The sequence below is a fragment of the Patella vulgata genome, chromosome 1, assembly GCF_932274485.2.
Source record: "Patella vulgata chromosome 1, xgPatVulg1.2, whole genome shotgun sequence".
In the NCBI taxonomy this organism is placed as follows: domain Eukaryota; kingdom Metazoa; phylum Mollusca; class Gastropoda; family Patellidae; genus Patella; species Patella vulgata.
The window spans coordinates 33756069-33762609 of record NC_065879.2 but is presented as its reverse complement, the minus strand read 5'-3'; positions in this window follow the sequence as shown (position 1 = coordinate 33762609).

The window sequence follows — 6541 nt, the reverse complement described above, 5'->3', positions numbered from 1 at the left end:
ATGGAGTTTGTCGAGCAAACCGGAAGTGCCACCATCTCAAAATGTGAAAAGTCCATACGGCTTTTGCAATATTTTACTTAAAGACATAAGAGTTACATTTTCTGAATGCTTGAAGGAAAGCCTAAAAATCTATCGGTTTAGAATTTTGATTTAGGTCAACTGATGGACGCCATTTTGAAATGAAAATGAAAATTAGTGAAAAATCCACATTTATGGGCTTGAAAACATACACAATTGGTCGTGGCTTAGAGAATCTGTCTCCTATTACCGAAATTAATACATTTGAGGATAGCCTGGATCATGGTCGAATGTTTGGTATTTGAATATTTCAAAAATTCGAATTTCTCCTTTGATGTTTTCCGTGTCGACAAGGTTGTTTTCGAGTTTAGCTGGTTTTGATTTCGCGCATGCGCTACACAGGAACCAACGGTACCATGAGTACTAAATTCCGGCGAGCAACTTTTCACGTTGGTACCTAGGCACCCTGAAAATTTCAAGGTGATACCTGCATTCGTTCAAGTCGTTTGTTCTTGTCACCTGCCTTTCGTCGTTTTTTTTTGTTAAGTCAATTTACGGCTTCCATGAGGGGAAAAAAGTGGAATTTCGCCGTGACACCGGCACCGATTGTCCGAAAACCATGAAATTAGGACACAATACGCCCATTACCACCCCTGACTCTGTGCTTTACCCCCATTTTGATCACATTAAAAAGAAAAGAGTTTTAGCAAAAAAACGATTTTCGGAATTTAATATTGGTTTTAATTAATTTTGAAATTGGAAATGCAAAGAGATTTTATCGCCTCTTCCGTATGTGATAGGTATTGGTACTATACACATTATCCTTAAAAGACAATTTTTTAAACTGACCGTAACGATGCATCGACACTAGAAACCGAAATCGCCTATTTTGACCTATTTTGACTGCTGGGGTATCTTTCCGTACGTGACAAGGAGTAGGTCGCCCGTCCAACCTGTGTATTTTTTCAGGATCACCCGGTTTCCCCCCACTGCTAGACCCCTACGCGCAAGCGAATTATTGAAATAAAATTGAACCATACGTTAGTCCCGAAATGACCTAGTTTGTGTCGAGTGGTCGATCAACCCCATTTCGCTCTCTCAATTTTAGCACTCCTAACTCTAAAACTAAATGCAAGGAACGGGCCTATTTACAGAGGTCACAATTTTAACCTACATGCACACCTACATGATATACATATTATTATAATCCCTATGGGATATTTTAATTATTTACTGTTATAATATGAATTATCACTTATTCCCCGTTAAATAAATATCGGTCACCGGGTGCAGCTGTACAACTTCAAGGACCTTGGCCTCAAGTGCATGGGACCAACTCTACATTTTCTGAAATGTCAATAAAAGCCCTGGAATGATTTCATTTAAAAAAAATAATCAGAAAGTAAATCTAGTTTTATTTATATGCTATTTGTTGCCAGAAAATATATTTTGTTACGAGTCTAATTCAAATTTAAAAATAAACAATGGGTCTGAAGCATATTTTATTGATATATAGAAATTAATGCAGTGTTCTCATTATGTGATAAAAGAGTGCCAGAAATGTCTCGAAATTCAGCCATTTGTGTATTTAGTATATCAAGTATATGCGTGTATTACAAAGCTCTGATTTGTGTGATTTGTGTACACCCCGCTCCCCCCCCCCTCCTCGTGTCACTATCATGTACATATCAATTCTGCTGCCAACCCACCCACGCGAATATGACTAAATTATGAAACATTGTCTAGTCGTTTGTATGTTACGACAAAACGAGGCCAGCGTGGCTCATTTGCTGCAGAACGGAAGGCCTTGCAAGGATTAGTGTCTAGTCGTTTGGATGGTACGAAAACCCGAGGTCAAAGTGGTTCCCCGTTGGCAGTGGTGAAGTATGGAAGGCCTAGCAAGGATCTGTGTCTAGTCGTTTCGATGGGACGAAAAACGCCCGTCCCCTCGTCCATGGTACAAGGATTAGTGCCTAGTCGCTTGGATGGTATGCAAAACAGAGGTCCCCGTTCTCTCCCTTTGTCTGTGGTTCTTGACCGAAGGCCCGACAACTAACTTTGCGTGCAGTTTTTTTAGGTAGGACGAAAAATCGAAATCCTGTGTGCATATTGGCGTGCACGAAAAATAACCTTTTGCATTTGGAATTTTATGCACCCACCCCACCCTCGAACAACGCTTAACATAACATTTTGTTTTCACTACTTACATTGTAAAATTTGTTTGATTTCAGATGACTTAGCCCCGGTTTTTCACAGTGAAAGATTTTGATGAAACTTAACATGCATGTTTATAACCCAAAGATATGGTTCCTTTCGATATTTGCGCATATCGAATCGTAACTTCATGAATTATGGTCCCTGATTGTAAGAAAAATCACTTTATATTTCGCGTGTTCTCTATCTATCTCTCGGAAATGGAATATGGAAATACACAAGCTAGCTAGTGTATTACAGGTTGGTGGTGGTGGGGATGAGGTCTTCTATTTGCAATGATTTTTTGACTACAAAATATACGCTCTAACTCATTACTCAAACTACAGCAAAAAAAAAGCGGAACGGAAACCCGATTTTATATATTCTTACAATAGCAACGCACTTCGGGATTAACTTAGAAATGGTTCCACTACTGATGTCTTCCGCCTTACTCCTGCCACAGTAGTGGCTTGTCCTACGGAGTTCCTTTCCGCAAGTTTTTTTTAGTCAAATGACTACAAAAAGGTTACTGGCCTATGTATAGCTCCCTTAATTTACACATAAACTGACCTAAAACTGCACTGCACATATAATAAACCAATTCCCATTGAAATAAAGGTGAAGCCGTACCGCATAATTATATGATTTGATGAAACCCAACTGCTACCTGAAGTTTCTCGCCTATCGAAGTTATAATATCCGCCGGTGTCATGGCGGCTCGCACATTATAAGAATCATTGCTTTGAAAATGTAGAACGCATTAACACAAAGAAAAACTGATGGGTAACTAGTTTAGTGGTCCAGTCTTCACTATAATTTGTGATAGAATTACTTATTTAAAAAAAACTGAATGATGTAAAAATAAAAATGGTTGGAGTGCCCAAGTTTAGATTTGTCGTTGATTTCATAAAGATGTTAGGATACAGAACGTTAAATACTGTGTGATTCAACATGGCGGCCGAGGGGTTTAATATGATATAAGTACGAAATACATGTACATGTAGTACCAAATGGTTTATATGTATGAGAGTCAAGGTTTGGACTAAATGTCTTGGGGAAGTAGGGGGCGACTAGCATGTGCCTCTCTTTAGTGGACCGATGTGAGATTGCCCATTGTATTAACTGGACGGGTAGGCCTATTCACCTTCAGTTATGTGTCAATGTCAAATAAGCGGCTTCGTATCAACACGGTCGGCTCTGGGCCGGTTTAATTCTACGTATCTCTCGTAGCTGAGAGAAAAATGATTTTTTAGCCCAGAGAATATCTTCCGTCAGAGTGGTTGTTGATTCATAGATTCTAATAACCCCTTTTGAAGTTTATATGAAAGCTTTGATATCTGCTATGCAGATCTAGTTATTATTATTATTTTTCCATTTGAGCATATCTCAGAAACTACTTGTCGGATCGATTCGATGTCTTCGGTTTTCCTGGGAAAGTGGGTTTGACTTAAATTTTAAAGCTATTTCCAACGTTCTGCGACAATGTGAAATGTCCGAAATCACCGAAGTTGTCGTTTTTCGATATTTCGCCGTAATGTTATCAATGATTGTCGGATTGTAATATTTTATACATTTTGACATAGCCAGAGACAAGGCACATGGCCAAGGTTCTTTGGATTTTTTATTTTCGACGAATCTTCGGAGATATTAGGCGCCACATTTTTGTCACGGTATTTTTCCATGGCCCCCATTGGCTAATTCAGTTTTTCAGTCCTGGATTAATTATTTATTGTTCGATTTGTATAAAACAAAGTTCATATGTTCCGCGGTCCAAAATGTCATTTTTTTTGTTACCGGTACATTTTCCTTTCGGCAACGGAAGTGACGTAAATTTAGCAAAAACTGCAATTTTGACAGTTCAGTACCACTTTTTAAAAGCAAATATTATTTTTTTCAAATCTGGTATGACTGAAAGGGTGTGCCCTGTTAAGGCGCAGAAATCATCGCGCTCAGTTTTTTTAATTTTTATTTCGTTTTCGGATCATTTCGATTTAAAGGCGAAAAAAGGTGAAAAAATGAGCTATTCACAACCCATTCAGGCTTTTCATATTTTAATATATTTTTTCGAAACTTTCATAAACTAGTAACAATAATCCAAACGAAGAGAATGTATGTGAAAATTAGTTTGTAATATGAGCAGTTGCCGAGAAATGGGCAATTTTGCATGAGTCACCCTTTACGCTAGTTTGCCTGTAAAGGAGTCAATTATTATTCGATTTTCATAAAAGTGACACCATTTGATGCGTAATGTCAATTTTAACAAGGTCAAACTAATTTAACATTTCCAATGTCACCGGAAATGACGTAATTTGGGCAAAAATTGTATTTATAGCCTTCAAAACCAGTATTTTATTCAAATGAGTCGTATTTGTTATGTGTTATAAATTTTGATATTTGGTCCCAATCAACCAATAGAATGAACCCATGCGATCATATAGGTATCACAAAATGGTTTCTAACTCGTTCAGTTGCGGAGAAATGGACGATTTTCAACAGGTAACTTTTCAAGGTTTCTGGTCCATAAAAGTGTCAATTATTATTCGATTTTCATAAAATTTTCACCGTGTGATACCTAATGCCATTTACGATTTCATACAAGTAATTTAAGATTTTCATTATCACCGGAAGTAATGTCATTTTGGCAAAAACTATATTTTTAGCCTTCAAAACAGATATTTTATTCAAATGAGTCTAATTTGTAATGTTTTTAAAATTATGATATTTGATTCCAATCAACAAATAGATTGAACCCATACGATCATACAGATACCAAAAAATGGTTTCTAACTTGTACGGTTGCAGAGAAATAGACGATTTTCTACAAGTCCCTTTTCAAGATTTTTGGTCTATAAAAGTGGCAATTATTGTTCGATTTACATAAAATTTTCTCCATGTGATGCCTTATGCCATTTCTGATTTCATAAAACTAATTTAACATTTTCATTATCAACGGAAGTAATGTAATTTTGTCAGTATCACTTACATGTAACAAATGTATACAATGAATTGATATTGCTGGATTTGGTTGATTCTGTGTACATTTTATTTGATGTGTGCAATGCTTATATGAAAACCTGTTGAATGGTTTCATCGGTACCGGAAGTGAAATATGTTCAAGGGTAACGGTGCACCGGTGAAACCCGTCATTACTGCGTCGCAGTTCTAGTTATTTATTTCGTTTGGTAATGAAATGTTCCAGGTTCCAGGGTTCGTCCTCCCCCCCCCCCAAAAAAAAAAAAAAAAAATTTATGACAAATCCACGCCCTTGCATGTAAATTTTGCTTTTGCAATGTATTAATATTTTTGGGCCCCTTTTGACCGTTATGGTTTTTGGCCGTTATGGTTTATGACCGTCATGATCAAATCCCGTCGATATAGTTTTGTTTGATTAGTAAACGGTTACAAGCTAGATCGACTCAATCTGATTAAAATATGATCTACATTTTGTTTCGTTTTTTATACACCCACAGTATCATGTCGACGTGTATTGCCGCCGCCCGTCCGCCCGTCCGTCAGTTCGCATTTGTTTGTGGACACTCTCAAGGTCACAATTTTAATCCGAATTTAACGAAACTTAAAATATAGATATATCTCCCAATTATCTATGTTCCTGTCGAAAATGTATCGGACCGTAACATCATGGATTATGGCCCCTGAATGGTGGGCTTATTTCTTTTATTTCGCCACACCATTCCGTGTAAAACAAATTAATTTAAAGTCTTATTTTTAGCTTGTGGACACTCAAGAGGTCCCAATTTTTATCCAATTTTGATGAAACTTAAAATGTATGTTTATAACCCACAGATCTCAGTTCCTTTTCTTGATTATGGCCCCTGACTTTACGAAAAATCGCGTTTTTAGCTTGTGGTCCGTCTAGAGGTCACAATTTATATCCGATTTAAAAATCCGTTTACATATATCACCGTTACACCATAATGAGGGTCGAGTTCGAATTTCTTGAAAATCGGACCGAAACTGCCAGACGAAATGGCCGCTCCTCGAATGCAAATAGTGTAAAAGTATATAGAGGTTACAATTTTTATCCGATTTTGACGAAACTTTAAATGTATGTTTACATCACAAAAAATTCGGTTCCTTTCGATCGAAAGGCATATCGGAACGTAACTTTCTGGATTATGGCCCCTGATTGTTCGAAAAATCACGTTTATAGCTTGCGGACCCTCTAGACGTCATAATTTGCATTCAATTTAAAAAAAAAAAAAACCTTTTAAACATATCACGGTTACACCTCAGTGAAGGTTGAGTTCAAATTTCGTAAAAATCGGACCAACTGCTTAATAAATGGCTGTTACTTGTACGCAAATAGTGT